The sequence below is a fragment of the Austrofundulus limnaeus genome, unplaced genomic scaffold (genome assembly GCF_001266775.1).
Source record: "Austrofundulus limnaeus strain Quisiro unplaced genomic scaffold, Austrofundulus_limnaeus-1.0 Scaffold13, whole genome shotgun sequence".
NCBI lineage: Eukaryota > Metazoa > Chordata > Actinopteri > Cyprinodontiformes > Rivulidae > Austrofundulus > Austrofundulus limnaeus.
The window spans coordinates 644,228-652,420 of record NW_013952415.1 but is presented as its reverse complement, the minus strand read 5'-3'; positions in this window follow the sequence as shown (position 1 = coordinate 652,420).

Sequence of the window (8,193 nt, the reverse complement as noted above, 5' to 3'; positions counted from 1 at the left end):
ACACACACACACACACACACACACACACACACACACACACACACACACACACACACACACACAGATATCAGGCAAAGTTAATCCAACGTGTTGAATATCCCTGATTAGAAGTTGGAGCAGTTCCGACATCCTTCTGAGCTAATCAGATCACTCTAATGCTACGTTCACATCAAACGCGTTTTGAGCAGCAGGAGCGGCCAGTTTACATGCAAAGTCTATGGTGGACYTGCGTCTAGGGGTCTCGCGGTGCGTCTATCCCATTTTACTGCGGTGCGCAAGGAAGCTTTAGGTGCGGTAGAGCATTTTCCATGCATGCGGCGCGTCCAAAGCAGATGACGCTCGAGCTCAAAAATCTGAACATTTGCTGCTCAACGCGCCAACCAATCACAGAATCACAGAATCATTTTTTCCACGTGACGGTTTCTTGAGTGTTGTCCCCTAACCTGAAACAGATGGACAGGAGCTCTTTAGCTGAAATTGACCATTTCCAATTGGTGTTCTGGCTGGAGGTATCAGCACCGATGTGGGTCAGCAGCTCGTTAAACTGACTGCGGTGGTAAACTAACCAAACAGACCGCCTCTAAATTATCTGGTGAATAAATTATCTGGTGTGGTTGCTTGCTCTTTAGTAAAAAAAGCAAAGCCATTTTCTTTATTTTATCTTTATTTCATCCGCCATTAAAGACAAACCCGAAAAATCCAAGACGCACCTCCCTCAGATGTGCGTCTAGTCTGTGTCCCGGTCTGAACATAACGTGTCAAACTTGAGGTGTTTTTGCTGCTCAAAACACGTTTGATGTGAACGTAGTGTGGTGGACACAGTTAATAAAAATGCAGAAACACGTTGAAATAAATGCACAGGAGAAAAAGTCTGCGTGTGTGGTCGATAATTATTTAATCCTGGGCAAACAATGAACAGAAAACAATCAAGAAGTCTGTCGAATATGGCCACCGTCATCAGATGGCAAACCAATGATATAACCTCATGTTAACACCATGTGACAATGTACAACCAATCACAATCCGCCTCATGTTACCATCAGCCAATGACAGCTCTCAGCTCAAAGAGTTAACATATCGCGCAAGAGAGGTCAGCCCGATGCTGGAGTCCTGACGTCTGGAACAAACAGATTAAGAGCCGACATAAGTTATCATAAGATATGAGCAGTGGACAGTGTCAAGGTGACACAGATATAAATAATTAGTCCATGACAATAGCATTAGTCTTAACACGGCAGGGATATGTTCTAAGATTATCTTTAGAGAAATCCAGATATTTGGAGTGTCCTAAAGACTGTCAGAAGGGCAAAATAAGGTCAAAAATCTGCACCATTTTCTTTGCATGTGAACCTGGCATAAACTGAAATTGTTTTATTTAAAACTGGTAAGATGTTAACTGCTCATAATTTATCCAAAGAACGCCACTTCAAATGATCTGAACTGAACATTTTAAGCTCTTATACATAAACCAAATCAACAGTGCCCAATATTTGTATTCCCATGTTAGCTCCTGTGGCTCGTGTCCTGCTCCAAATGGCTCAGAAGCTGAAATTTTTAAACTGTTATTCTTTGCGCTTGCCAGACCATCCTCCCGAGTGTCAGAGCGATGGCTCCACTGCGCTCGTTTAAAAAGTGAGAGGTTATTTAAATTCTGTTCTTTAGAAGAACCATTTGTTTGGATGAATAGAATACAAATGAGTATTATCCCCCCCTCTTCACTTACCCTCCTTTTAGCCAATCTATCAAAGCTATGTGGTTTAACGGAAGACAAACACAGAGTCCCTGTGACCTGAGAGGTGGGAGCTGAAGTCWGCTCAGATTTTTCATTCAGGCACCCTGATCTTCAGCTACAAAGATTTAGTGGAATGACTCTTCATCTGTCTTTGTCTCTTTCTGCTCTGAATTAATTCTCTGTCCGTGTTGTTTCCGTCTACCTTTTGCCTCTGTCATTTTGCCACAGGCAAAATGAATAAAATATGGGAGACCAGTGAACGCCCCCCAAAAGAGCTGATTAAACAGAGATGAAACAGTGCAGGAAAAAATGGATATCTTGAGACTTTAAAGTTTGATGGTTCTTTATTTTTTTTTAAATCATCATCCTGTCCTGTAATTTGATTTCATTTATAAAACGTTTTAAAATTAGGACGCATGTTTTACCCAGGTACTCCAGTTTCCTGCCACAAACCAAAAACACGTATGTTAGGTGAACAGGTAACTCTGAATCAGGGATGGGGAACTGGCAGCCTGCAGGACACCAGCTGCAGCTCTTTGATACATTTTTGAAAATTACAAAAATGTGTAAAATTGTCTCAGTGGTTCTGAATTGGTTGCAATGACAAAGTTTGCCACTAGATGGCGACTCCAACGCAGACGCCACCTCGCACACACGTTTTCTCAGTGTTGTATAAAGTACCTGAAAGTGATACTTGAGTAAAAGTACAAGTATCTTATCATAAAATTACTTTGGTAAAAGTTAAAGTGTCCTCTGATAATTTTACTTGAGTAAAATTCATAAAGTATCCGATTTATTTTGTACTTAAGTGTCAAAAGTAAATTTCTGACATAAAATGTTCTAAAGTAGCTAATAAAAGTAAAATTATTGAGTAAAAATGAACGGTTAGATTTTCTAAAATACATTTATTGGGAGGTGACCTCTTCAAAAAAAATTGTTTTCTAAAGTTGCGCAGCTTTGATGGATTATGTAGTACAAACTTTCTACAGTATGATATATATTTATACTTCTCATCCAASTACAATTAAATTCACTCTATCCAGGAGACAACATTTATCAGGATAGTATTTTTAACAATAAAAAACCAAAATGAAATAGAAGAAACAACTTTCTACTTCTTACATTTTTTAAAAATGCAAGGAGTAGAAAGTACAGATAATTGTGTAAAAATGTAAAGAGTAGAAGTTAAAAGTAGTCTGAAAAATAGTTACTCAAGTAAAGTACAGATAACCAAAATTTCTACTTAAGTACAGTAACAAAGTATTTGTACTTAGTTACTTTACATCTCTGCATTTTCTCTTCCAATCAGGAAGAGACTTTTAGGTCCGTCCCAATACTGACACTACACCCTACACTCCTCTTGAAGTGTGCACTCAGKGGAAGTGCACATAAGGGTTCAAATGTGCAGGTTACAAGTTCAGTCTTCAAAAAATGAGGGAGAAAACCCAYAGTTTTACCTGAGGTTACCTCACTGAGCCACTTCTCTGTTACTTTAGAAACTGATTTCCTCAGGCTGCCTGTTTTAAACTGTTAGGGTCTTTGACCTCTGGTTCGTGTAAAACATCTTCAGCTCAAACTGAGAGGCTCAAAKGAAGCCTTAAAAGTCATTGGTAAGATCTCAAAATTGATTCTAAAACCCAGTAAAGTGCAAAAGGCTGTAACTGGATGGATGTGCCGTTTCCTCTTGTTTCCTGTCAGATGTCTTGCAGACGAGACTTGCTCAAAGTGCAGCTTATTATCAGGARTTTGGTTGAATCAGCTAAAGAAGATGTGGCAATAGTGACAGCTCAAAAAGATGAAGGTGTATAAAATCCTGCTGATATTTTTAAAGTCCCATTTTAGATTTGATGATCCCCTAAAAACTTTTGAAAATCATCTTATTCAAGGTTCAACTCACATTACTCAGAATTAAATATAAAGGAACCCAATACTTTAGATAAATCAACCTCGAAACAAAACAAACAAAAGTCTTTTTGATAACAAACACAAACAGCCAGTGATCAGGCATCATACAGCATCATTATTAGGGGTCCTTAGCTAAAACAGGAATTAAACCAAGATTAGAAGCAACATTATAGAATAATCCTCATCATGTCGGGAAAGAAGATCAGAATGAAATCTAAATTAAAACCCTTGTAAATGATGCTGTGCACAGTRTTATGCAATACTGTGAGAGCTGTAAAGGACTCACGTTGAACAGCACATCAGATTTTATCTCATTGTTGTAAGACAAACTGAGTTATGATCCTTTCTTTGTAGACTGATGTCATTTTTTGACAAATGAAAACACAAACGCATGGCAAAAGCTTTGCAGTTCCTTCAGTCATACAAATATTACTTTGGGTGTTTTTTTTGTCTGCCAAAATCACCTGCAAAAGTAATCAAAAACAAAACCACCAAAGCAGACAAGCAATCTGATGCGCTGTGTTGAACATTCCTCTGGAAGCACTGGGAGGGTCTGAAGGCCTGAAGACAATGAAACGCTGAAGGGATTTCAGGGGGGAGGAAAACTCAGTTTCAATCATCATCACAGATCGAAAGTAAACAACAGCAATTACAGTAATTAGTGTTGGTTCAGCTTCAGCTTTGCCACACTGAGAGGCTGAAAGCAGAAAGATTTATGTCAGAAGAGCTGAAACTTCTCACACAACACTGCCATCTAGAGGTCAACCCCCCTGTCACTCAAACTTCACATCTATCACTTTCATTTTTCTGTCATAAACTTACTTTGACTTCCTACATTTGAACTTAATTAGAAACATTTGAATTTGGTAAAACAAAAAAAATAAAGAAGTGAAACCACAGAAGAATTAATTGAGTTGTCATAGTTAGGGCAGCGGTTCAAAAAGTTTTCCTTATCTCGTCAGCTAATGAATATTCTTTTACAGATAAACTCTTTTTAAGTCTTGATAAAAAATGAAGCAGCCGTGGGATTTTCTGCATGATGATCTGAGACTGAAAAATTAAAATAACTGAAGCTCAGAGAGCTGCAGAGATTTAGAAAACAAATGTCAAATCATCCCCAGTTTGTAAGTTTTCTAATTTTCTCTAATTGCTGTATTCCTTTTTGAGGAAATTCAAAAATAAAAACATCCTTGCATTCCTTAAAGGACTGCATTTCACTCACTTCTTGCYTGTCAAGATTTTAAACAAAGATCAAACGTGGTGTGCACTCTCAAACAACTAATTTGAACCCAGTGTCTGTTTGATGGAGTTGGAGTCATTTCTGTACTAAGTTTAACTAGCTGTGGCTGTCATCTTCAAGTGAACACACTAAGTTGAATAAATGTGGATAAAGTTAGTAATTTTAAACCTCTGTTATGCAACGTGGTGGGCAATAATGCCTATTCCTGAATGTTTTTTCATTATTCTTGGGGGTTGTTGGTGGTGGGGGGGGTTATCATGTGTTTTCCAGGCATGTAGTTCCATTATATACCACAATCGAGAAAAAATATTACCTGCAATTGTTATGAAAATGCTGTYTATAACAAAAATAAATTTGTCTTTGCATAGCCTATCTAAATGAAATTGGCCTCTGTCTCTTAATAACCTACCATTTCTGACAATCCCACTTCAACAGGTTTTTACAACAATGCTTCGGGGGAGGAGTGCTTTGTGGGGGAGGAGCTTTGTGTTAAATAGGTGTTTGGGCAGCTCCACATGGCTACCACAGGAGATTCAAGGCTTTCTCAAACATGAGTCAAAGCAACACTCTGAGTATGATTTTGATGAGGGAATGATATCATAACARGATATATAGCTCAACAAAGTTGATTTTGCATAACACCCCCCTCCTTTAACCTAATATTGGATAAAATGAACGAGTTGTAGCTGCTTTTGTGCTAAGATTAACTAGCTGTGGCAGCCATCTTCAGCGGAACTGACTTTTAAAGTTGAGCAAATAGATGCAGAAAGTAAGTTATTTTATAATTTCGTGTGCATTTTTCTGCATAATTTCCATTATTCTTAAAAATAAAGAAATACTGATGTAACACAAAAAGATGGATTCCGATCTTCACACTTATCTTTGCTGGTAAGTGTAGTTTCATTTTTAGGTCATTTAAGTTTTCCCATCCAGCCTTAATTGTCATTGCAAGTCTTTTTTTGTTGGCCTTTCAGCGTGGCCGCGGCTGCGATCAGTGAAGCGATTWTTCCAGAAGTCCACGAGATTCGAGTGCTGCAAACCAACCATGTCAATGTCCGCTGGTCCTGACTGTCAGAGGAAACTCAAGTCACACTTCATGGGATCCTGTAATTATTTGCCTCTGCTCAATATGTTAGACAGTGCCTACAGGCAGCAGTTTATATTCTAGGGGGAAAAAAATACAAAAAGATTAGTCATGCTTTATGACAGAAAATCAAGTCCAGAAGCTGGCAGGGCCACTTATGCAAGACTGTCACTTAACTGAAAAGAGCAAAATAAAACATAATCCGAGATAAACTTTCAAAAATGACATTTAAGGCCAGTTTATTCTCTGCGTGTCAATCAACCTAAAGATTAAAGTGCCATGTGTGTACATCTGTCACACTGTGGTTTACTGCAAAGSTTTAAGTTGTCCACTAATTGATTTACAGTCTTTTATGCATGTAAAATGCTTTTGTCAGCCTTTTGAAAGATTTTGACAGCATACACTTTATTTTTCCATCATATTTCTTTAGTTTCAATGATGTACAGTCTCAGTCAAAAAGAATATCAAATTTTCAAAGCAAACTACAAACCTATTGATCTAAACCATTTAAAAAGCTAAAAAAAACAGATATTTTTGATTATTTTTATTTTAGACTGATAAAGTTTGTCAGTGATGAATCACTTATTAATATACTGAAAGTTTAACAGGTTTTGGTTTAATTTGTTCACTCAAACCRGTATGGCCGGGTGATTGTTCTACAGTTTTTGATTTAAAAAATATGAACATTTCAAACATATTTAACCTTAACAATGATGAGCATGCAAAGAAAAAAAAACTATAAATACACTTTTATTTTTGTTCAGTGGCCACAMCTTCAAAGCATTTTGTGTGAAAACTGATTTGAAAATAAGTTTAATTATTTCAAGAGATGCATTCAGAAAATAAACCTCCCATCTCATTCCTTTCACAATCAGCCCAAAAGGCTTTCTCAAGAAAAAAAAAGGGCAGCGCGAACATAAAAAGCCAACTTACTGACGACTAGAGTTAAACATAAATTGTTGTGGTGTGATGGCATCTCTTAGGAGTGATCCATGAGGCAGCAAATGAACCATATTTTCTTGAAGTCTTGTTGGAAAATGAAGAGAAAGGATGCGAGCCGCTGATTAGAGCCCCGGCATGCCGGTTACAGAACTGGGTCAGAAGGAAAAAAAAGTGAAGAATGAAGGCTGGCTTTTGTAGTCAGAGCCCAAAAGAGCTCATTTCTGACAACCTTGATGTTTGCTTTGAACGAAAGGTGTCAGAACTCGCAGATTAGTGCATCTTTCTGTCAAAGTGTCAAAGAGCCAGTTTGCGTTTGTCTGGAATCAGCCCAGAGACCCACCCTCACCTGAATGGCATGCGAACTGGACAGATCTCCTCACAGGTTGTGGGTCCATGRGTAAGTGYAKGAAGTGGAGAACTTATTTTTAGCAGCAGAGCAGGTTAGAAGACYGTTATTTGATGTTATGTATTGTTTTTTTTTACATCCTACAGGCTCTGACATGTTAAAGAAATCTGAAACTATTTTGAAAYCATTTATAAAACTTGAAAAAAATCTGAGATTGCTCTWTACGTCTGTATGCCTGCAAAATCTGTGTAAATTACAGACAATCAGTACAACTGACCCCTCCCAACTAAGCCTGTTTACCATGAGAGACCTTATCCTTGGCTGACCCTGTAGAAAACATAGCTCCAGGTCCAGGATCACTGGAATCATCAAACCACCTTCATGCGAAGTATTTGTTAAAAAACAGCTCAAACTCTGCAATGTTTTGTGTTTTTATATGCATCTTGGACTTTTGAGTCTCCTTACATTTTCAGGCGTACATTGGTAGAAATGTTTTAATTCATGTTTTATTTTTTACTCTTATATTTTTTCTTGCCAGTTTTCAACTCCAGCAGTATAAAGGCTGTAACTCACAATTTTGCTGCTAGTGCTATAGCAAAACCTTATTTGGCTCTACAAACCAAACTAACATATTGAGCAGAGGTAAATAAACAATATCTGTGTTAATAAGTGAAGAAAACCTGAAAAATATATGTTCATTGATTTAATACATTTACGATGTATTTGATAGACTACAACAAAAAACTAGTATATAAATGTGATTTCGTTGCAAATGTTGTGGAACAAATTTATTTCTGAACTCTTTAAAATAAAAAAAATCAATAACTGTCAGAGGAAACTCAAGTCACACTTCATGGGATCCTTTTGACTCCGCCAAGGCTGCCCTTTGTCACCGATTCTGTTCATTACTTTCATGGACAGAATTTCTAGGCGCAGCCGAGGTG